General features: G+C 44.3%; 1 long non-coding RNA gene across 1 annotated transcript; it reads right to left on the reverse strand.

Moving 5' to 3' along the window:
• Positions 1-19,449: 19,449 nt before the first annotated feature.
• LOC135058031 (uncharacterized) lies at positions 19,450-19,820 on the reverse strand. The gene is made up of 3 exons (XR_010244546.1): positions 19,752-19,820; positions 19,596-19,666; positions 19,450-19,521 (listed from the first exon to the last, which is right to left on the reverse strand). It is a non-coding gene; the product is annotated as an uncharacterized LOC135058031 (long non-coding RNA).
• Between the last annotated feature and the right edge of the window lie 4,762 nt (positions 19,821-24,582).

The following is a 24,582-nucleotide window of genomic DNA, read 5'->3' on the forward strand; positions in this document are numbered from 1 at the left end:
TGCCAAAGGGGGCAGTACAAGGTATTAACTCTGCAGGGTGCCCAAACTTTTGCAGACGCCATTTTTTGTTTTCTGTTCTTTTGAAAGTGTAAATGATGGAAATAAAATCAAACTTTTTTTGACATGTTATAAGAATGTCTAATCTGTAATTTGATGCCTTTTGGAGATTTTTCCATCTTTCCTTGGCTTCTTTTTGCACATTAAAATGAATTTTTTCCTGGGGTGCCCAAACTTTCAAACCCCACTGTATGTATAACATGACATTAACATTGCAGTATAAATTATTTTTACATCTTTGAATGAACCTTACACAAAGTGCTTTTTTCTATGAGAAAAGGTGCAGGTACTCAGGGAAAAGGTGTCACTCAGGGCAATAGGTGCCTTTACTCAAAGAAAAGGTGCCAGTACTCAGGGAAACGGTGCCTTACTCAGAAAAGGTGCTCAGGGAAAAGGTGCCTGTACTCAGAGAAAAGGTGCTTAGGGAAATGGTGCCTGTACTCAGGGAAAAGGTGCCAGAACATAGAGAAAAGGTGCATGTACTCAGATATAAGGTGTCTGTACTCAGAGAAAAGGTGCCAGTACTCCGAGAACAGTTGTTGGAACTGAGAAAAGGCACCAGTACTCAGGAAAATGGTGCCTGTACTCAGAGAAAAGATGCCAGTACTCAAGTAAATTCTGCCTGAACTCTGAGAAAAGGTGCCTGTACGCAAGGCAATAGGTGCCTTTACTCACAGAAAAGGTACCTATACTTGGAGAAAAGGTGCTTGTACTCAAGGAAAAGGTGCCTGTACTCAGAGATAAGGTGCCTGTACTCAGATAAGGTGCCAGTACATAGAGAAAAGGTTTCGGTAGTCAGAAAAAAGGTGTGGGAACTCAGAGAAAAGGTGCCTGTACTCAGAAAAAAGGTGCTTGTACTCAGAGATAAGGTGGCGGTACTCAGAGAAAAGGTGCCTGTACTCAGAGATAAGGTGCTTGTACTTAAAGAAAAGGTGCCTTTACTCAAAGATGAGGTGCCTGTACTCAGAGATAAAGTGCCTATACTCAGATAAGGTGCCAGTACTTAGAGAAAAGGTTTCGGTGCTCAGAGAAAAGGTGCCAGTACTCAGGGAAAAGGTTTCGGTACTCAGAAAAAAGGTGTGGGAACTCAGAGAAAAGGTGCCAATACTCAGGAAAAAGGTGCCTGCACTCAGAGATAAGATGCCTGTACTCAGGGAAAAGGTGCTTGTACCCAGATAAGGTGCCAGTACTCAGAGAAAATGTGCTTGTACTCGGAAAAGGTGCCTGCACTCAGAGATAAGGTGCCTGTACTCAGGAAAAAGGTGCCTGTACTCGGAAAAGGTGCTTGTATTCAGAGATAAGGTGCTTGAACTCAGGGAAAAGGTGCCTGTACTCAGAGATAAGGTGCCGGTACTCAGAGAAAAGGTGTGGGAACTCAGAGAAAAGGTTCCTGTACTCAGGAAAAAGGTGCTTATACTCAGAGATAAGGTGCTTGTACTCAGGGAAAAGGTGCCTGTACTCAGAGATAAGGTGCCAGTACTCAGAGAAAAGGTGCCGGTACTCAGAGATAAGGTGCTTGTACTCATGGAAAAGGTGCCTGTACTCAGAGATAAGGTGCCGGTACTCAGAGATAAGGTGTCGGTACTCAGAGAAAAGGTGCCGGTACTCAGAGATAAGGTGCTTGTACTCAGGGAAAAGGTGCCTGTACTCAGAGATAAGGTGCCTGTACTCCGATAAGGTGTTGGTACTCAGAGAAATGGTGCCGGTACTCAGAGAAAGGTGCCTGTACTCAGAGAAAAGGTGCCTTGCCCTTTACTCAGGGAAAAGGTGCCTGCACTCAGAGATAAGGTGCATGTACTCAGGAAAAAGGTGCCTGTACTCAGGGAAAAGGTGCCTATACTCAGAGAAAAGGTGCTTGTACTCAGGGAAGAGGTGCCTGTACTCAGAGATAAGGTGTCGGTACTCAGAGAAAAGGTGCCGGTACTCAGAGAAAAGGTGCCTGTACTCAGAAAAAAGGTGCCGGTACTCAGAGAAAAGGTGCCAGTACTCAGGGAAAAGGTGTGGGAACTCAGAGAAGAGGTGCCTGTACTCAGAGATAAGGTGCCGGTACTCAGAGATAAGGTGTTGGTACTCAGAGAAAAGGTGCCGGTGCTTGGAGAAAAGGTGCCTGTACTCAGAGAAAAGGTGCCGGTACTCAGAGAAAAGGTGTGGGAACTCAGAGAATAGGTGCCGATACTCAGGGAAAAAGTGCTGGTACTCAGGGAAAAGGTGTCGGTACCCAAAGAAAAGATACAGGATGTATACTAGTTTACACACGCTTGCTAAGTGCTTAGAATTTGATGCTTATTTTATTTTTTTCTGAAATAATGTTACTGATTTCTTTTACTGTTTCTGGAACTACACTATTAAATTTGAAAACGATACAGAGAAAAAGTTTAGGTACTGCGTACCCCTGAGTACCATCACAAAGAAAGGACTGGTTACAACTAATGTACGAGGAAGGATCTAAATGATAACAAAGGGTACCACAGCTCAAGCCAATGGAATATGACTGATTTTTATCTCAACACAGGCTTCACACATTATCATCTATAGAGGAATCATGGGAATAGCTCTCTGTCTTTCCCCATACAGTACATAATGAAGATGAGCAGAGGCAAACCAAAAGAGAGGACAGCCTTGTAAAGCTGGTTTGCTAGGGCTATATGTTCAAAGTAGAGATAAGCGTCTTCGAATTTACTCTGTTCTTAACGCCAGAATTATTGCAAGTTCTTTTTTTCTGGATTTTTCTTATTGGCTAACAAAAACACGCGACGTCCGTGAGCCAATAAGGAGATTCAGGTAAATCCGAGTAAAACCGAACCCGCTCATCTCTAGTTCAAAGTGGCCAAGAAACGGTATGCTGATAGAAAGGAGACTGATGCTACAGATACTGTGTACTCTCCTGTTCAGTGGCTTTAAATGAACACTGGAGTATCGAACAAACATACAGTACATCCATTGTGTGTGTGCATATATATATATATATATATATCTGTTAACATGTTTTGTTTGGTCTTCCTTGCCCGGCAGTGTTTCTAAATCTGTGAAAACATATGTAGGACTTTCAACAATGTACAACTCAACTACGGTGTATTAATATTTTGCACTTATTAAATGTACAAGTAGCTGTGGGCACTGATCTGTGGATGTGATAGCATGTAAAACATTCTAGTGAATACAGGACAAATGAAGTTTTACTTTCTATCTTTTTTTTCTGTAAAACCAGATGAGTCCTATATTAAAAGTAGGTAATTAAGTTATGAGCAATCATTTCAAAAATATAAATTCCAATATTGTACAAGTATTAAATATATAAGCATTGCATTTAGTTGGTCTTCTAAATCTACCTTCCTTTTTAACTGAATTGTAAGATACTTATGGTATAGCGTAAGGGGAAGTCTATATAACGAGCATGAGACACAGAAGATTGCTCTTTATAGCTGTCTTGGTACAGACAGCTTGGCTGATCATCCGTCCAGTGCCGACCAGCATAAAATAAAACAAAAAGAAAAAAAAGAATCAAGAAAAGAGGAATCAAAAAAAGACACAGGCGCATGTGAAATTAGCATTTGTTTAGTCCTACCCTGGGTGAGCAAATCGTTGCTTCAAAGCCATAGCAGGCAGGGGTGAGGTCTAGTCATTGTGGCCCATTGTGAATTCACTTCAACTGATGAAGGAATGAACTAATTGAAATCTCCTGTTCTGGAATGAATAGATAAACGAGGGGCAAGTGGAAAGGGACAAGGGGAGAGTTCAGAATAAAACAGCAAGGGGGGCTATTCTATGTTATTCAGTCCGGGTTGTGATGGATGAGCCGTGGTCCCATACTGCATTGAGAAAGGTCAGAAGGTTAAAAGCAAGTCATCCAAACTAGTTATTATGGGGTCCTCCTTTGGTTCCTTATTCATGCATGTTCATATGGAGCCTTTGTTTTATAAGTTTCAAATCATAGCACAGATTTGTTGACAATGCTGCACACTGTAATATATACTCGCTTAAATGTATTTTTGTATATCACCCAAAAATATAAGTCTTTATAGTCTCTATTACAGATGTACAGGTAGCAAATCAGAACATATAGACCAACTGGTTTATACTATGTTCTCCTCAAGCCTACGCGTTTTTTAAACTTTTTTTAAGTATAAAGAGGTTCATCATATTTGGTTCTTATTTCTCTTACGTCCTAGAGGATGCTGGGGACTCCGTAAGGACCAGGGGGTATAGACGGGCTCCGCAGGAGATAGGGCACCTAAAAAGAACTTTGACTATGGGTGTGCACTGGCTCCTCCCTCTATGCCCCTCCTCCAGACCTCAGTTAGATCTTGTGCCCAGAGGAGAATGGGTGCACTGCAGAGAGCTCTCCAGAGTTTTCTGTGGAAAAAGAATTTTGTTAGGTTTTTTATTTTCAGGGAGTCCTGTTGGCAACAGGCTCCCTGTATCGTGGGACCGAGGAGAGAGAAGCAGAGCTGGCTTGTCAAGTTGGGCACTGCTTCTAAGGCTACTGGACACCATTAGCTCCAGAGGGAGTCAGAACACAGGTCTCACCTGGGGTTCGTCCCGGAGCCGCGCCGCCGTCCTCCTCACAGATGCCGAAGATAGAAGCCGGGTGAGTATGAGAAGGCAGAAGACATCATAGGCGGCAGAAGACATCAGATCTTCATGAGGTAAGGCGCGCAGCGGTAAGCTGCGCACCATTGCTCCCATTCACACACACAGAGCAGCACTGAAGGGTGCAGGGCGCAGGGGGGCGCCCTGGGCAGCAATAAACCTCACATTTGGGCACTGACAAGGTAGATTAGGCTGCTGGGCAGTAATTCTACGATCCCCCGCCATTTTCCATAAAAAAATCACCTGGACTGAAGCCCGCCGTCGGGTGGGCGGAGCTTGATCCCCAGCACTAACCAGCGCCATTTTCTCCACAGAAGCTGCATGAGGAAAACGCTGGCTCCCTGGTCTCTCCCCTGCTGAACATTCAGGCTGTAAAAAAGAGGAGAGGGCATTTTGAGCGCAGTGAGTGGGAATCTGGTCATTTTATATATATATACTGTATAAAAGCGCTATCTGGTCATATTTTTCCAGTGTTATTAAGCGCTGGGTGTGTGCTGGCATACTCTCTCTGTCTCTCCTAAGGGCCTGGTTGGGGTTTTGTCCCCTTATAGGTTAATCCCTGTGTGTGTGGGGTGTCGGTACATGGTGTCGACATGTCTGAAGCGGAAGGCTTTTCCAAGGAGGAGGTGGAGCAAATGAGTGGTGTGTCCCCGTCAGATTGGATGGACATGTGGCATATGTTGAATGCAAGTGTGGCATCTTTACATAAAAAGCTTGATAAGGCTGATTTAGGGGGGACATCAGGGGGTCAATCCTCAGATTGGACCGACTCACAGGGCCCGTCGGGGTCTCAAAAGCGTCCCTTAACACAAGACACTACTACCGACACGGATTCTTATTCCAGTGTCGACTATGACGAAGTAAAATTGCACCCTAGGGTGACTAAAACCATTCAGTGTATGATTGTGGCAATAAGGGATGTGTTGCATATTGTGGATGAACCCTCTGTCCCCGACACAAGGGTACACATGTTTAAGGAAAAGAAACAGATTATTAACTTTCCCACATCTCATAAATTAAATGAATTCTTTGGAAAAGCTTGGGAGACTCCGGATAAGAGACCGCAGATCCCCAAAAGAATTTATATGGCATACCCTTTCCCTAAGCAGAACAGGGAGATTTGGGAATCACCCCCCACTGTGGACAAAGCCCTGACGCGCTTGTCCAAGAAAGTGGCGCTACCGTCTCCTGACACAGCAGCCCTTAAGGACCCTGCAGATCGCAGGCAAGAAACTACCTTAAAGTGTATTTATTCTCAAACGGGTGCTGTGCTAAGACCGACAATTGCGTCGGCATGGGTGTGTAGCGCAATTGCAGCTTGGACAGATGAGCTGACAGATCAATTTGATAATATGGATAAGGATACTATATTCCTAACTCTAGCCCATATTAAAGACGCAGTCTTATTTATGAGGGATGCTCAAAGGGACATTGGATTGCTAGCTTCTAGGGCCAATGCCATGTCTGTCTCAGCGAGAAGATCCTTATGGACTCGCCAATGGACGGGTGATGCGGATTCCAAGAAACATATGGAAGTACTACCCTACAAGGGCAATGTATTGTTTGGGGATGGGCTGACGGACCTGGTTTCCACAGCCACAGCAGGTAAATCAAATTTTTTACCTTATATACCCCAACAGCAAAAGAAAGTAACACCCTATCAGATGCAGTCCTTTCGGTCGCACAAGTCCAAAAGAGGTCGGGGATCCTCTTTCCTCGCCAGAGGTAAGGGCAGAGGCAAGAGAGCACCTGCTTCGGCAGGTGCCCAGGAACCAAAGTCCTCCCTGGCTGCTCCAAAACCCACAGCATGGCGCTGGGGCTCCCCTGAGGGAGTCCGCACCGGTGGGGGCACGTCTTCGATTTTTCAGTCAGGCCTGGGTCAGTTCGGACCTGAATCCCTGGGTGGTGGAAATAGTTTCCCAGGGTTACAAATTGGAATTCGAGGAGCTGCCCCCACGCCGATTTTTCAAATCGGCCCTACCAGCTTCCACATCGGAAAGGGATGTAGTGTTAGCTGCAATTCAAACGCTGTGTATACAGCAAGTGATAATCAAGGTTCCCCTGCACCAGCAGGGAAGAGGTTACTACTCAACCCTATTTGTGGTCCCGAAACCGGACGGTTCGGTCAGACCTATTTTGAATCTGAAATCCCTAAACCTGTACATAAAAAGATTCAAATTCAAAATGGAATCTCTCAAAGCGATAATAGCCAACATGGAGGAGGGAGTTTATGGTGTCTCTGGACATAAAGGATGCGTACCTTCATGTCCCCATATATGCCCCCCATCAGGAATATCTGAGATTTGCTGTACAGGATTGTCATTACCAATTTCAGATGTTGCCGTTTGGACTCTCCACGGCCCCGAGGATTTTCATCAAGATAATGGCGGAAATGATGGTGGTCCTGCGCAAGCATGGAGTCACAATTATCCCATACTTGGATGATCTCCTGATAAAAGCGAGATCAAGGAAGAAATTGCTGAACAGTGTGGCGCTCTCGTTGAGAGTGCTCCAGCAACACGGTTGGATTCTAAATCTACCGAAGTCACAGTTGATTCCGACAACTCGACTACCGTTCCTAGGTATGATACTGGATACGGAGCAAATGAAGGTCTTCCTCCCAATAGAGAAAGCCCAAGACATACAGAACATGGTCAGAGACCTGCTAAAACTGAAAAGGGTGTCAGTTCACCAATGCACTCGAGTTCTGGGGAAAATGGTGGCGGCCTACGAGGCCATTCCCTTCGGCAGGTTCCATTCAAGGACTTTTCAATGAGACCTTCTGGACAAGTTGTCCGGATCCCATCTGCACTTACATTGGAAAATAACTCTGTCCCCAGGGACCAGTGTCCCTCCTGTGGTGGTTGCAAAGTGCTCACCTCCTGGAGGGTCGCAGGTTCGGAATTCAGGATTGGATCCTGGTTACCACAGACGCGAGCCTCCGAGGATGGGGAGCGGTCACACAAGGAAAACATTTTCAGGGTCTTTGGTCAGACCAGGAGTCCTGTCTACACATCAATGTGTTGGAAATCAGGGCCATTTACAACGGCCTTCGACAAGCGGAGAGTTTTCTTCGAAACCTACCGGTTCTGATTCAATCAGACAATGTCACAGCAGTGGCTCATGTGAACCGCCAAGGCGGGACAAAAAGCAGAGTCACGATGGCGGAAGCCACAAGGATCCTTCGCTGGGCGGAAAATCATGTAAGCGCTCTGTCAGCTGTCTTCATTCCGGGAGTGGACAACTGGGAAGCAGACTTCCTCAGCAGACACGATCTCCATCCAGGAGAGTGGGGACTTCATCAAGAAGTCTTTGCAGAAGTAACACGTCTTTGGGGAACTCCTCAAATAGACATGATGGCGTCACGCCTCAACAAAAAACTTCAGAGGTACTGCGCCAGGTCTCGGGACCCTCAGGCAATAGCAGTGGACGCTCTGGTAACACCGTGGGTGTTCAAATCAGTCTACGTGTTTCCTCCTCTTCCTCTCATCACAAAAGTGTTGAGGATCATAAGACGAAGAAGAGTACGAACGATACTCGTTGTCCCAGACTGGCCTCGAAGGGCCTGGTACTCGGATCTACAAGAGATGCTAACAGGAGATCCCTGGCCTCTTCCTCTGAGGGAAGACCTGTTGCAGCAGGGGCCCTGTATATTTCAAGACTTACCGCGATTACGTTTGACGGCATGGCGGTTGGACGCCGAATCCTAGCGAAAAAGGGGATTCCGGAAGAGGTCATCCCTACGTTAATAAAGGCTAGGAAGGAGGTGACGATAAAACATTATCACCGTATCTGGCGAAAGTATGTGTCTTGATGTGAGACCAAGAATGCACCTACGGAAGATTTTCATCTGGGTCGTCTTCTCCACTTCCTACAGACAGGAGTGGATATGGCCCTGAAATTAGGCTCTGTTAAGGTACAGATTTCGGCCCTCTCGATTTTCTTTCAGAAGGAATTGGCTTCTCTTCCAGAAGTCCAGACGTTTGTAAAGGGAGTGCTGCACATCCAGCCCCCTTTTGTGCCTCCAGTGGCACCATGGGACCTGAACGTGGTGTTGCAGTTCCTAAAATCACACTGGTTTGAACCGCTTAACAAGGTTGAGTTGAAATTTCTTACCTGGAAGGTGGTCATGTTGTTGGCCTTAGCATCAGCAAGGCGAGTGTCAGAATTGGCGGCTTTGTCACACAAGAGCCCCTACTTGATTTTTCATGTGGATCGAGCTGAATTGAGGACACGTCTGCAATTTTTGCCTAAAGTGGTCTCTTCGTTCCTTATGAATCAACCTATTGTGGTGCCTGTGGCTACAAGTGACCTGGAGGATTCCAGATCCCTGGACGTAGTCAGGGCCTTAAAGATTTATGTAGCCAGGACGGCTAGAATTAGAAAAACAGAGGCTTGCTGGATCTGTAATACGATTCAGCAGGCTCATTCTACGTCTGGATTGCCGGTACCAAATTCGGTAAAGGCCCATTCCACTAGGAAGGTGGGCTCTTCTTGGGCGGCTGCCCGAGGCGTCTCGGCTTTACAACTTTGCCGAGCGGCGACTTGGTCGGGGTCAAACACTTTTGCTAAATTCTACAAGTTTGATACCCTGGCTGATGAGGACCTAGTGTTTGCTCAGTCGGTGCTGCAGAGTCATACGCACTCTCCCGCCCGATTGGATGCTTTGGTATAAACCCCATGGTCTTTACGGAGTCCCCAGCATCCTCTAGGACGTAAGAGAAAATAAGATTTTAAACCTACCAGTAAATCTATTTCTCCTAGTCCGTAGAGGATGCTGGGCGCCCGTCCCAGTGCGGAAACTCTGCAAGACTTGTATATAGTTGTTGCTTACATAAGGGTTATGTTACAGTTGACATCGGTCTTGGACTGTAACTGTAGTTTGTTCATACTGTTAACTGGTTATGTATGTTCCAGGTTACATGGTATGATTGGTGTGGGCTGGTATGAATCTTGCCCTTGGATTGCTAAATCCTGCCTTGTATTGTCCATCTCCTCTGGGCACAGTTCTTTAACTGAGGTCTGGAGGAGGGGCATAGAGGGAGGAGCCAGTGCACACCCATAGTCAAAGTTCTTTTTAGGTGCCCTATCTCCTGCGGAGCCGTCTATACCCCCTGGTCCTTACGGAGTCCCCAGCATCCTCTACGGACTAGGAGAATAGATTTACCGGTAGGTTTAAAATCTTATTTTTTGCTCATAAAAATTATACACATGAGCAATAGACAAATGAAGAGTTTTTGTTGCGGCTCATTGCAGCAATAGAAAATCTGTCCATCGACCTATCAAAAAAAAAAAGTCACCAGAACAGATAGGTGACACTGCCTAGAAGGGGTTAGAGCAGGGCTGCCATCAGAAATTGTGGGGCCCATGACTGACATAATAGACTGCTCTCCCCTGCCCCAAAATATATTGTATATATATATACCTGTGCACATACTCCCAGCAAAACTATATTATGCCCCCCACAGTAATTCCCCTGACACCATATTAAGTCCACACAGTGATGCCCGACACCATATTACACCCCTCACTTTTATGTCCCTGTCACCATATTATGTCCCACACAGTAATACCCCTGACACCATATTATGCCCCCACAATAATGCACCTTTCACCATACTATACCCCTACAGCTATGCCACTTTCAACAATATATTATGCCCACATAGTAAAAATGCCCCAATGCACAGTACCTGCTCTCAGGGGTTTCTGCTTGTCAGTGGTTCTTCTTGTCAGGGGAACCCCTCCCTGGCCACCGGCACCGCTGCGGGTCCGCAGTCCCAGTGGGGGGCCATTGTAAATGCCTGCCCCCTTCAACCTTTTGAAAATGTCCCTCCCAAATGGATGCTGCCTCCTCTAGCATTCAAAATAACTGTCCCCTCTTAGGTGGTGGCCATTTTGGGAGGGACATTTTCAATATTTCCAGCTGAGGCCATCTCAGCAGCTGGTAGCCTGGGCCCTCTACCGGGCCCGGGACAGTTGTTCCCTTAGCACCCCCCTGATTGAGGCCCTGGGTAAGAGTAACCTTACTGGTTTCCATGCCAGTAAATTGTCCTTCAGTGTACTGTATGTGTAAGCTTGCTTCCAGTTCCAAATTTTACAATTAATTTTAAATGAATTTAGTTACAATAGAAAAAATAAAAAATATATACATTGCATTGCAGAAGTCCCCTTTTGATAAGTGCACAGTGAGCTTTCCCTTCCCTGAGGCACTTTATAATATATAGAAATATTATACAGTATAGGTCTCAAGTAAAACCAATGATTTTCCAAATGTGTTTATTATAAAATCAGAATATAAAGTATGATATGGGTACACATATCCAGACTAATGAAAAGGGTTTTCTGTTTTGACTTATAAACATGAAACCATCAAAAGGATGTTCTAAAGAGTGAAAGACAAATTTAATAGCCTATAAAATTGTGGCAAGTGCCAAGATTTTATTTTTTTATCCTGGAGATATCAAATATTTGCTGTAACTGACTGGCTGTTACATTTGGCGTAGAATGTAATTGTAAATTATTGAATAAATTACACTTTTAGTTTCAGACATACAATACTTAGATGTAGCATAGATCAATATGTGGCATGTGTGTGTGTGTGGCTGGGTTAGCATAAAGGTCAGTCAGAATATCTCTACCCTATATCCATTTATATTTTACTATTTCAAGTAAGTGTTAGAATCTGGAATAAGCACATTTCACCGGCTCCGGGTGAGGATAGTTCTCGTGGCTTTAATCAGTCTCCTGGCAACCAGTCAGGTGTGCACACCAGGAGTCATCATGCTGGGCTTTGTTTGGACTCTTGATTGTGGCAGCTGCATTCTGAGCCTTGCTTCGTTTCGGGACTTGTGAAGATTGGCTACCCGGATAACAGCTTTGTGGAGATCATTTACCTATACTACAAAATCTGGAAGATCTGCCAGCATGTCTCAACAGTTCAATCTATCTGCTCTATTCAGAAAACCTGTTACCTGTCAGCATTTCTTTATTGTGCAAATTACCTGTCCTGTTTGGAAGGTCTTCCGACATATCTTCATACTGCACCTAATCTGTTCTATTCAGAACACCTGTTACCTGTCAACAAGTTACCTGTGCTATTTGAAAGATCTGCCAGCATGTCTCTGCTATGCAATTATCTGTGCTGTTTAAAAATGAAGTAGCGGTTATACTTTACTTTTAAATAGAGCTATAGTAGAACATCAGGATAACACAGATCCTGTGGGTGTGGATTATTAGATCTACACTAAAAAGGTCTACAGTCAGAGCCGGATTAACAATGGGGCGGATGGAGCTGCAGCTCCAAGCTCCCCACTGAAAATAGGCCCACGGGATCCTCCGTAGTGCAGCCAGCCAGTGTTGACAGGAGAAATACTTTTCTCCTGTCTTCACTCATGAACAGCATAAGCCTCCCTCCCGGCCGAGGCTCCGCCTCAGAGCCGGCCTTAGGCATAGGCAAACTAGGCAAATGCCTAGGGCATTTGGTATGCTTAGGGGCACCAGCAGCTTCAGCTGATTAAAATGATATGCGGCATGCCTATATTCTGTGTGTATTTCTGGAAATCACTGTAATGTAGCATTTCGTATACAGATACAGCCGCAGTCGCACACAGAATATAGACATGCTGCATATCATTTTAATCAGCAGAAGCTGCTTGTGCATCCTAGCCACATAGTACTGCAAATAAGATGCATTTTCATAAACAAAAGGCGCCCGGCGTTAGCAGAGCTGCCAGCTGACTCTTACCAGGATTCTCTTGCAGAACTAGCGGCGGTGCTAGGGGGCACCAGCCAAATTCTTGCCTAGGGCATCATATTGGTTAGGGCCGGCTCTGCTCCGCCTGTCCCCTCCAAGCTTCCTTCTTTGCGCACAACTGCCCCCCTTCCCTCCTGTTTGATGCTCAGACTCCAGCTGTGTTAAGCTCCGCCCATATGTGATAAGCCCCGCCCCCTAGGCGGACTGCAAGATGTGCTCCCTCACAGATGTCCCGGCTGGCAGCAGCAGTGGCAGGGTGTCTGAGATGAGGCTTCCGACCTGTCACCTGCTAGCTGCTGCTCTAACACAGGAATGCTGGGCAGAAGCATTCTTATTAATGACACAGGTATATATATTTTTTTTAAACAAACTATAATATTCATACTATTTAGATATATAAGAATAAGACTCTATAAATATGTATATACAGTAATATATATATATATATATATTTATACATACATACTGTATAATGTGTATGTATAATATATATATACACGCATACATACATATACACACACATGTAGACAAAGGCAGTGGCCCAAAGACCAATGTTTCGGATCCATGGCGCCCTTTCTTCAAAGTGAAGTAAAAAAAAGGTGTTAAGGCCACGAAACGTTGGTCTTTGGGCATTGTAATATGCTTTAATACAGCCAATTTTTCAAAAGACCCGGAGTGCCGCTGCCTTTGTCTACATGTGCATTCACCATACAGAGGGGACCAGGCAACAACTTATAGTACACAGGAAAGTGCCGGACTGTTCTATATATATATATATATATATATATAAGATTTTAAACCTACCGGTAAATCTTTTTCTCCTAGTCCGTAGAGTATGCTGGGGACTCCGTAAGGACCATGGGGTATAGATGGGCTCCGCAGGAGACATGGGCACTCTAAAGACTTTAGATGGGTGTGCACTGGCTCCTCCCTCTATGCCCCTCCTCCAGACCTCAGTTAGAGAACTGTGCCCAGAGGAGACGGACAGTACGAGGAAAGGATTTTTGTTAATCTAAGGGCAAGATACATACCAGCCCACACCATCCATACCGTACAACTTGGAACATACGAACCAGTTAACAGTATGAAACAAAACAGCATCAGCCCGAGACTGATCAACACTGTAACATAACCCTTATGTAAGCAATAACTATATACAAGTCTTGCTGAATTTAGTCCGCACTGGGACGGGCGCCCAGCATCCTCTACGGACTAGGAGAAATAGATTTACCGGTAGGTTTAAAATCTTATTTTCTCTTACTTCCTAGAGGATGCTGGGGACTCCGTAAGGACCATGGGGATTATACCAAAGCTCCAGACCGGGCGGGAGAGTGCGGATGACTCTGCAGCACCAATTGAGCAAACATGAGGTCCTCCTCAGCCAAGGTATCAAACTTGTAGAATTTAGCAAAAGTGTTTGAACCCGACCAAGTCGCCGCTCGGCAAAGCTGTAATGCCGAGACACCTCGGGCAGCCGCCCAAGAAGAGCCCACCTTCCTAGTGGAATGGGCCTTTACCGAATTTGGTAAGGGCAATCCAGCCGTAGAATGAGCCTGCTGAATCGTGTTACAGATCCAGCGAGCAATAGTCTGTTTAGAAGCAGGAGCGCCAAGCTTGTTGGCTGCATACAGGACAAACAGTGCCTCTGTTTTCCTAATCCGAGCCGTCCTGGCTACATACATTTTTAAGGCCCTGACTACATCAAGGGACTTGGAATCCTCCGAGTAACCCGTAGCCACAGGCACCACGATAGGTTGGTTCATATGAAAAGATGAAACCACCTTAGGCAAAAATTGAGAACGAGTCCTTAATTCTGCTCTATCCACATGGAAAATCAGATAGGGGCTCTTGTGAGACAAAGCCGCCAATTCGGACACCCGCCGTGCAGATGCCAAGGCCAACAACATGACCACCTTCCAAGCGAGATATTTTAAATCCACCGTTTGAAGAGGCTCAAACCAGTGAGATTTTAGGAACTGTAACACCACGTGAAGGTCCCCTGGTGCCACTGGGGGCACAAAAAGAGGCTGGATGTGCAGCACTCCCTTTCAAAAGTCTGGACTTCTGGGAGAGAAGCCAATTCCTTCTGAAAGAAAATTGATAGGGCCGAAATCTGTACCTTAATGGAGCCTAACTTTAGGCCCATATCCACTCCTGTCTGTAGAAAGTGGAGAAAACGGCCCAGATGGAAATCTTCAGTAGGAGCATTCTTGGCTTCACACCAAGATACATACTTCCTCCAGATGCGGTGATAATGTTTCGCCGTCACCTCCTTCCTAGCCTTAATCAGAGTAGGGATGACTTCCTCCGGAATACCTTTCCCCGCTAGGATTTGGTGTTCAACCGCCATGCCGTCAAAAGTAACCACGGTAAGTCTTGGAACAAGCAGGGCCCCTGCTGCAATAGGTCTTCCCTGAGAGGAAGAGGCCACGGATCTTCTGTGAGCATTTCCTGAAGCTCTGAATACCAGGCCCTTCGAGGCCAATCCGGAACAATGAGTATTGTCTGCACTCTTTTTCATCTTATGATTCTCAGTATTTTTGAGATGAGCGGAAGAGGAGGGAACACATAGACCGACTCAAACACCCATGGTGTCACCAGGGTGTCCACCGCTACTGCCTGAGGGACCCTTGACCTAGCACAATACCTCCGAAGCTTCTGGTTGAGGCGTGACGCCATCATGTCTATTTGTGGAAGTCCCCACTGACTTGTTATCTCTGCAAAAACTTCTTGATGAAGTCCCCACTCTCCTGAATGGAGATCATGTCTGCTGAGGAAGTCTGCTTCCCAGTTGTCCACTCCCAGAATGAAGACTGCTGACAGAGCGCTTGCATGATTTTCCGCCCAGCGAAGAATCCTTGTGGCTTCCGCCATTGCCACTCCGCTCCTTGTCCCGCCTTGGTGGTTTACATGAGCCACAGCTGTGACGTTGTCTGATTGAATCAGAACTGGTAGGTCGCAAAGAAGATTCTCTGCTTGTCGTAGGCCGTTGTATATGGCCCTCAATTCCAGTACGTTGATGTGTAGACAAGCCTCCTGGCTTGACCATAGTCCCTGAAAATTTCTTCCTTGTGTGACTGCTCCCCATCCTCGGAGGCTCGCGTCTGTGGTCACCAGAACCCAGTCTTGAATGCCGAACCTGCGACCTTCAAGAAGGTGAGCACTCTGCAGCCACCACAGGAGAGACACCCTGGCCCTGGGGGACAGGCTAATTTTCTGATGTATTTGTAGATTGGACCCCGACCACTTGTCCAGAAGGTCCCACTGAAACATCCTCGCATGGAACCTGCCAAAGGGGATGGCCTCGTAGGTCGCCACCATTTTTCCCAGTACTCGAGTGCATTGATGGACTGACACTTTTTTCGGATTTAACAGGTCTCTGAACATGTTCTGGAGTTCCTGGGCTTTTTCTATCGGGAGAAAAACCCTCTTTTGTTCCGTGTCCAGAATCATGCCTAAGAAAGATAGCCGAGTCGTTGGAATCAACTGTGACTTTGGTAGATTTAGAATCCAGCCATGCTGCTGCAGCACTCTCAGGGAGAGCGACACGCTTTTCTGCAATTGATCTCTCGATCTCGCTTTTATCAGATCGTCCAAGTACGGGATAATTGTGACTCCCTGCCTGCGCAGGAGCACCATCATTTCCGCCATTACCTTGGTGAAAATTCTCGGGCCGTGGAAAGCCCAAACGGCAACGTCTGAAACTGGTAATGACAGTCCTGTACAGCGAATCTCAGGTATGCCTGATGAGGGGGATATATGGGGACAAGAAGGTATGCATCCTTTATGTCTAGTGACACCATAAAATCCCCCCTTCCAGGCTGGAGATAACTGCCCGGAGTGATTCCATCTTGAATTTGAACTTTTTCAAGTACAGGTTTAGGGATTTTAGATTTAGAATGGGTCTGACCGAGCCATCCGGTTTCGGGACCACAAACAGGGTTGAATAGTACCCCTTCCCCTGTTGAACTAGGGGAACGTTGACAATCACTTGTTGTTGACACAGTTTTTGAATTGCAGCTAAAACTATCTCCCTTTCTGGGGGAGAAGCTGGTAAAGCCGATTTGAAAAATCGTCGAGGAGGCACGTCTTCGAATTCCAGCTTGTAGCCTTGGGATATAATTTCCATCGCCCAAGGATCCACGTCTGACTGAACCCAGACGTGGCTGAAGAGTCGAAGACGTGCCCCCACCGGCACGGACTCCCTCAGTTGAGCCCCAGCATCATGCAGTGGATTTAGTAGAAGCCGGAGAGGACTTCTGCTCCTGGGAACTAGCCGTAGCAGGCATTCTTTTCCCTCTACCCTTACCTCTGGCGAGGAAGGAAGAGCCCCGACCTCTTCTGGACTTATGCGACCGAAAGGACTGCATCTGATATTGTGGTGTTTTCTTTTGCTGTGGGGGAACATAAGGTAAAAAAGTAGATTTACCCATGGTACCTGTGGAAACCAGGTCCGCGAGAACTTCCCCAAATAAAACCTCACCCTTGTAAGGCAAAACTTCCATATGTCTCTTTGAGTCGGCATCACCCGTCCATTGGCGGGTCCACAGGGCTCGCCTAGCAGAAATCGCCATGGCGTTGGCTCTCGAACCTAACAGCCCAACGTCTCTTGAAGCATCTCTCATATATAAGACTGCGTCTTTAATGTGACCTAAGGTCAATAAAATGCTATCCCTATCTAGGGTATCAATGTCAGATGACAAGGTATCTGCCCAAGCTGCTACAGCGCTACAAACCCAAGCCGACGCTATTGCCGGTCTGAGCAAGGCACCCGTATGTGCATAAATTGATTTTAAGGTAGTTTCCTGTATGCGACCAGCAGGATCCTTGAGGTCTGCTGTGTCTGGAGACGGTAGCGCCACCTTTTTGGACAAGCACGTTAAAGCCTTGTCCACCCTGGGCGTGGATTCCCACCATAACCTGTCCTGTGCAGGGAAAGGATACGCCATAAGAATTCTCTTGGGAATCTGCAGTTTCTTGTCTGGAGTTTCCCAAGCCTTTTCAAATAACGCGTTCAGCTCATAAGATGGGGGAAAGGTTACCTCAGGTTTCTTTTCCTTAAACATGCATACCCTCATGTCAGGGACAGAGGGGTCATCTGTGATATGCAAAACATCTTTTATTGCAATGATCATGTAATGAATACTTTTGGCCACCCTTGGGTGTAACCTCGCATCATTGTAGTCGACACTGGAGTCAGAATCCGTGTCGGTATCAGTGTCTGCTACTTGGGACAGGGGACGTTTCTGAGACCCTGGAGGGCACTGTGATACAGCCAAAGCCATGGATTGACTCCCTGTCTTTTCTCTGGACTCTGTCCATTCTCTTATGTAATAAAGACACATTTGCTTTTAAAACATTCCACATATCCAGCCAATCAGGTGTCAGCGTTGCCGACGGAGACACCACAATCATCTGCTCCACCTCCTCCTTAGATGAGCCTTCCGCTCCAGACATACCGACACACACGTACCGACACCCCCACACACTCAGGGATAGATAGATATATATATATATATATATATAATGTGGAGACATTCCCCCAATAAGGCCCTTTGGAGAGACAGAGAGAGAGAGTATGCCAGCACACACCAAGCGCCACCGGACACTGGAATAAAATCCCAGTCAGTACAGCGCTTTTATAAATATACTCACTGCGCCAATTGAATGTGCCCCCCCCCCACTTTTTTGCCCTCTGTACTTGTGTTCAGCAGGGGAGAGTCCGGGGAGCCAGCTTCTCTGCAGCGTGCTGTGGAGAAAATGGTGCTGGTTAGTGCTGAGTAATCAAGCTCCGCCCCCTTACCGACGGGCTTCGATCCCGCTCAAATCTTTATACTGGCGGGGGGGTTTGCAATATACTGCCTCCGCAGTATATATCTATGCCAGTGTCCCTAGAGGTTTCATAATTGCTGCCCAGGGCGCCCCCCCCCCTGCGCCCTGCTCCCATACAGTGCCGCCAGTGTGTGTGTGTGTGTTGGGAGCAATGGCGCGCAGCGTTACCGCTGCACGTTACCTCATAGAAGATCAGAAGTCTTCTGCCGCCTTTGAAGTCTACTATCTTCTCATACTCACCCGGATTCTATCTTCAGGCTCTGTGAGGAGGACGGCGGCGCGGCTCCGGGACGAACGGCGAGGGTGAGAGCTGCGTTCCGACCCTCTGGAGCTAATGGTGTCCAGTAGCCTAAGAAGCAGAGCCTATCATTTAAGTAGGTCTGCTTCTCTCCCCTCAGTCCCACGATGCAGGGAGCCTGTTGCCAGCAGTGCTCCCTGAAAATAAAAAAAACTAACAAAAAGTCTTTTTCAGAGAAACTCAGTAGAGCTCCCCTGCAGTGCATCCAGTCTCCCCTGGGCACAGGATCTAACTGAGGTCTGGAGGGGGGCATAGAGGGAGGAGCCAGTGCACACCCATCTAAAGTCTTTAGGGTGCCCATGTCTCCTGCGGAGCCCGTCTATACCCCATGGTCCTTACGAAGTCCCCAGCATCCTCTAGGACGTAAGAGAAATATATGTATATATATATATATATATATATATATAACACAAATATTCAGAGTGCGCACAGATACAATGGCATAATTAAAATTGAAATGAATATTCAAATTAAAATCCAACCAGCATAACCGGAATGACAGAAAGATTATTTTTAATACACATTAAAATTTGTGATATACGTTGTTCCATAAGCACAATACACATTTATGCAGAAACAGTGTATGTTATATATATCTCATAAAACCCAACGCGTTTCGTCCATTATGTACTTCATCAGGGGTACAAGTCACAGCTGGTAGGGTAAATAGTGGAGAGAAGAGGAGAAAAAAGAGCAAATGAAATACATCAAACAGTGTCATATCTTCATCAACCAGTTCATTTCATAGATTCATTTCACAATATATCAAAGAACAAGAGGGGTATGGGAAATACCTCATGGTGTGACGTTAAAGTTAATAGACATATCTCTACAATCAAGAAAACTAGATGTTGAGGAAAGAGGGGTATTCTCAAATCTATTCTTAGGTATATAATTCTGATAATATCATACTTACTGGAATAATGCTTTAGCAAATTTCCTACAAGATGATCTCACTGTGAAGAGTGTTAAAACGTGATATATATCTCTAATGGAGAGAAAGTGTTAATTAGATTTAATCAAGCTAACTATATACCGGCTAGAGGGTTGATTATTACTTACATAATGATACTAAAAACTCTCGTGAGCTTCTAATCAGCTGCTCCTTAATCGTGGTTCCTTGTAGGTACTTTCTATGGAACACACAGATTTTTTGCTACTGATAAGGATTAACCCATTGCTGCCCAATTTGTATTTAAGGTATATTCAGATACTTACATTTAATTATAGGGCAAATGACCAATTAGATTGTGTCCTCCAAGATTAATAAAAGATCACAAGGAATCTAAATAGATTGAATAATATTCATGGTAATTTCTAACAGTAATATTATAATCGGACAGTGGGCTAAGATAGTGGATCTACTTACTTTAAAGTCAAGCCAATAACACCAAACAAATTGTCCAGTGAGGAAAGCAGCTGTAATAAATAGAAATAATCAGATCTTTACCTCACAATAAATTAGGTGAGAGGTTGATCAATTTGATTTAGGGTCATAAAGTAGTACTTACACTAAAAGGTTCTGGATGTGTGTCAGCCTCCTCTCCTGGATGGTAAGTGAACTGGAGAGGCTATATCTGGCCTATTTATACCTAGAAGTGAATTACCTCACTTCCTATGCTCTAATGATTGGTTGATCGGATAGATCTAAATAAGTGTATATCTAAGGTGTAACAAGGGAAATCCACCCTATGCTTTGTACAGCATGAAATTGTCATCAATATGGGTCTTAGAAAATGACCTTAATGTTTGTATAACAGCTTAAATAGCAGACTTCCGTCCTGCGTTCCACCTAGATCATGGTGGAACGCATGGACTTCCGCCTAGTGCGTACTTCCTGTAACTAAGATGAATGTATGAAACGTAACATCATTAGTTAACCTAGTGGGATTAATTAAGCCCAGAGAGGGGGAATGTATGTTAAGCCCAGGAAGAGACGCATTGGGGCTGGGAAGCTTTAAGATCCCATTCGGCACGTCTGCCGCGGATCTCCCCGCTTTGCGTTACAACCGCGTCACCTGTGGAGCGCACCGCGTCATTACCGGATGTTGTCATGCGTTCCACCCATAAGCAATAGTGGAACGCATATCTCCCTACTCAGTTTGTACGTTAATGCTGGGCTCAATAGTGCATTCCAGTATCGGACAAGTCAAACGCACTGCAGATGGAAGAATTATGTAGTTTATAATTAGTTTTTGCGAATAGGACCCTATTTCCTCAATACCTTTACAAGGGTTCACAATTTACACAATATGACATCCATACAATAAAGTGCAATATTATGGATACTACCAGTACTACATATGATTTTATATAAAGAGAATAATAGTATATGATCAGACATAAGTTGTAATATACAGTCGAATAGACAGACCCTCTACAATAGGTATAGCAATGTGATAAAGATGTGCCATAATTGTGCAATATCACATATCAGCATGGCCACAAATATGTTTTGTAAATTGTTACATAGATAATCTAGTATACGATGGGGAAACTTTATAATGATAACAGAATATACCCTAGGTGAACGTTCTCATATCTTAAATAGGACACCTATGTCTGTTCTAGGTCAATATAAGATCAGGACCTTTCATGCCACGATATTTACATATCAAATGACTGTTGATCTCTAACAACCTAAAAAAGAGACTATATCAATGTTTTCATTGAGACCTAACGGATAAAGAGTGTTCAGTGTATAAATCCAATAGGATTCTTGCTTTGCTAGTGTTAGGTCTCTATCACCTCCTCGTCTGTCAATTTTGATGTGTTCTAAGACGGTGAAGGTTAGACCTGTTACTGCTGAATTATGCACTTCGGCGAAATGCCGGGGTAAACTATGCGACATCATTTTGTTTTTAATGTTTGGTAGATGTTCCTGGATCCTAATTTTTATTTTTCGTTTAGTCTTCCCTATATATGAGAGGCCGCATGGACAAGTTATTTTATATATTCCGTATTCCGTAATGCAGGTGACCCGATCTTTCAAAACATGGAATCTACCATTGTCCATTCTCAATTTGACGGAGGCCTTTTGCATATGTTTACAACAAATACACTGATTGCATGGAAAACATCCCCCTTTATTACTTAAAAATTGATCAGGCAATGGGTTCTGAGATTTTTCCATTTTTAAAGAGCTCGGTGCTATTAGGCTTTTGAGGTTCCGCGCTTTTTTATAGATTAACACAGGTTTGTCTGGCAGTGTGGGTCCTAAAATCGGATCCTTCTGTAATATATTCCAGTGTTTAGTCATAATTTTTTTAACTTTGATAGCATCTTTACTAAATTGAGTGACAAAGGATCTAGATTTGTCAACGCTAATGGAGGAAATGGGTTGTTTAACACTAATAAGTTCAGTCCTGGATCTTTTCGATGCCTTTGATCTTGCTTCGTTCAGGCGATTCCTATTATAACCTCGTTCTAAGAATCTATTAAATAGGATAGTGGATTGTTCCCAATAGTCCGAGATGTTACTACAATTTTTTCTCAGTCTGACAAATTGGGAATAAGGTACCCCATTCTTCCAAATAGAGTGGTGACAGCTGTCTTGAGGTATATAACTATTGGCATCCACTGACTTAAAAAAAGTCTTAGTGGTCACCCCTCCTATGCTGCACCCTTTCAGTTCTAAGTCAAGATAGTCTATTGTTATGGGGTCTGTTTTGAATGTGAACTTAAGGTTATAATCGTTCTTATTCAGATGATCCATAAAGTTCTCGATACTTTTCACATCTCTCTGCCAGATGAAGATCAGATCATCTATATATCTTCTATACAGCCTTATATAAGTGTTTTCAAACTCTGTGTCATACACATATTCACTTTCCCACTTGCCCATTAATAAGTTAGCATAAGATGGGGCGAATTTAGTCCCCATCGCTGTGCCTTGTTTCTGCAATAGGTAAGTACCATCAAATTCAAAAAAGTTATGATCCAAGATGAACCTAATACAGTCCACAATGAATGCAATCTCCAAAGGGGTATTATTGGGATCTTGTTCCAAGACATGTCTAACTGCTTCTATCCCCTTATCGTGTGGGATAGAAGAGTAGAGCGCTTTTACATCCACTGTTAGCCATCTATTATCGATAGACCAATCGTAATCCTCAACAAGTCTCAGAAGACTTGTAGAATCTTTAATGTGAGATTTATTCAACAGGACGTAAGGTTGCAACTTCAAGTCTATATAATGCGAAAGATTTGATGTCAGGGAGTTTACTCCTGCAATAATAGGACGTCCTGGTGGTAACTCTCTATTTTTGTGAACTTTCGGTAATTGATAGAATAAAGGCATAGTGGGGGATTTTTTATAAAGGTAGTCAAACTCTTCTTTGCAGATTAAGTTGTTCCTTTTAGCATTATTCAAAAGTTCATACAATGAGTTTTGAAATTCAGCAGTCGGATCTTTATCTAATTTAACATATGTTATTTCATCATCCAGTATATTATATGATTCTTTTAGATACAAGGTTCTATCTTGTAAAACTACCGCACCCCCTTTATCGGCCGATTTAATAATTATGCTTGAATCTTTTGCTAGATTCTTAATAGCATTTCTTTCTAGTGGGGTAATATTGTTATTATATTTGGGGTTATAGGTTTTCATTTTCCTAAAGTCATCTCTGACGGACTCATAAAAGATATCCACATGGCTCCCGCGGGACTCCACGGGATAGAATTTTGAGGGAAGAGAAACGAGAGGTTTTTCTTTGGGCTCATAGGATAATTTGGGGACGGGATTTTTTAAAAAGTGTCTTTGTACCGTTAAGTTCCTGACATATCGATTTAAATCAATGAACAGGTTGAATTTGTCCGTTTTCTCATTCGGAGCAAATTTTAGGCCCTTTGCTAGTACCGATTTTTCGGCAATAGAAAGTTCCTTCGTTGATAAGTTGATGATTCCTGTTTCTGAAGTGGTAGGTACGCTTTTAATTTTTTCGGGGTGTTTTCTACTTCCTCTATTACCTCTTCTTCCTCTTCTTCCTCTCGCAATCCTCTTTTTGTACCCTGTGGGGCCTCGCTCTTGGCTGGCTCTACTGACTTCTGTTTTAATCGATGGTGTGGATTGGTACGTTCCCCCAAAAAATAACGATTCTGTTCGGACCAGCGAGGCGAGTAATCCCGAACGGTCCTGTGGGTGGGGGGAGGGGGTGATCTTAGCCTATCGAATCTGTTAAAATGTAATGGTATATTATCATAATGTCTTTCATCATTGGATTGGTATCTATCCTGTTGTCTACGAGGGTATGAAGGTATTCTTTCCCTGTAGTTTTGATAGTGATTGGGAAATCTTTTATTCCCATATGGAGATCGATAAATTTGTCTCCCTTGTTGTTTATAACTTACTTCTTGCCAGTCACTCCTAGTTTGTCTCCCTCTTTGTTTGTAATTTGTCTCCTGCCAGTCCTTTCTTATATATTCTTGCTGTCTGCCTCTTGCTGGCTGAGTGTCTATTTTAGACCAATTGTATACGTTCCCGTTTTTATAGTCATTTTTATCTCTCACATATTTTCTTTGTTTCCTGGTTACAATTTCATTTTCAAGTTTGTCTAGCTTCGATAATAAATCCTCTACATCTTTTTTATATTCGTCACTTGTTTCAAATTTCACCATAAGGGATTCTACTTTAGTTATCTCCTCATCTAATTTTATCAGTTCCCTTTTTCGTTCTTTGATAATTAGACCCATTAATTTCATGGAGCAATCTGTGAGGACCGCATTCCACTCTGACATGAAATTCTCGTTATTAATTCCTAGGGTAGGTGTTTTTGATAGTCTCAAACCTCTTGGGACTCTCTCTACTTCAACATATTTCTCGAGTGTGATTACATCAAACCACCCCTTGATCTCCTTAGTGGAGAGTCTTTCCATTAGATTCAAATGCTCATAATAATCCTCCTCATTCTCCTCCATAAGGACTAAATCCTCATCCTCTGTAAACATTTGTTTGACAGAAATATGTTGATATATAAATATGTAGATATGTGTATGTACAGATATGTATCTACAGTATATATGTGTGGATATATGTGTTTGTAACTAT

This window comes from Pseudophryne corroboree, chromosome 3 (assembly GCF_028390025.1).
Source record: "Pseudophryne corroboree isolate aPseCor3 chromosome 3, aPseCor3.hap2, whole genome shotgun sequence".
NCBI classification, from domain to species: Eukaryota; Metazoa; Chordata; class Amphibia; order Anura; family Myobatrachidae; genus Pseudophryne; species Pseudophryne corroboree.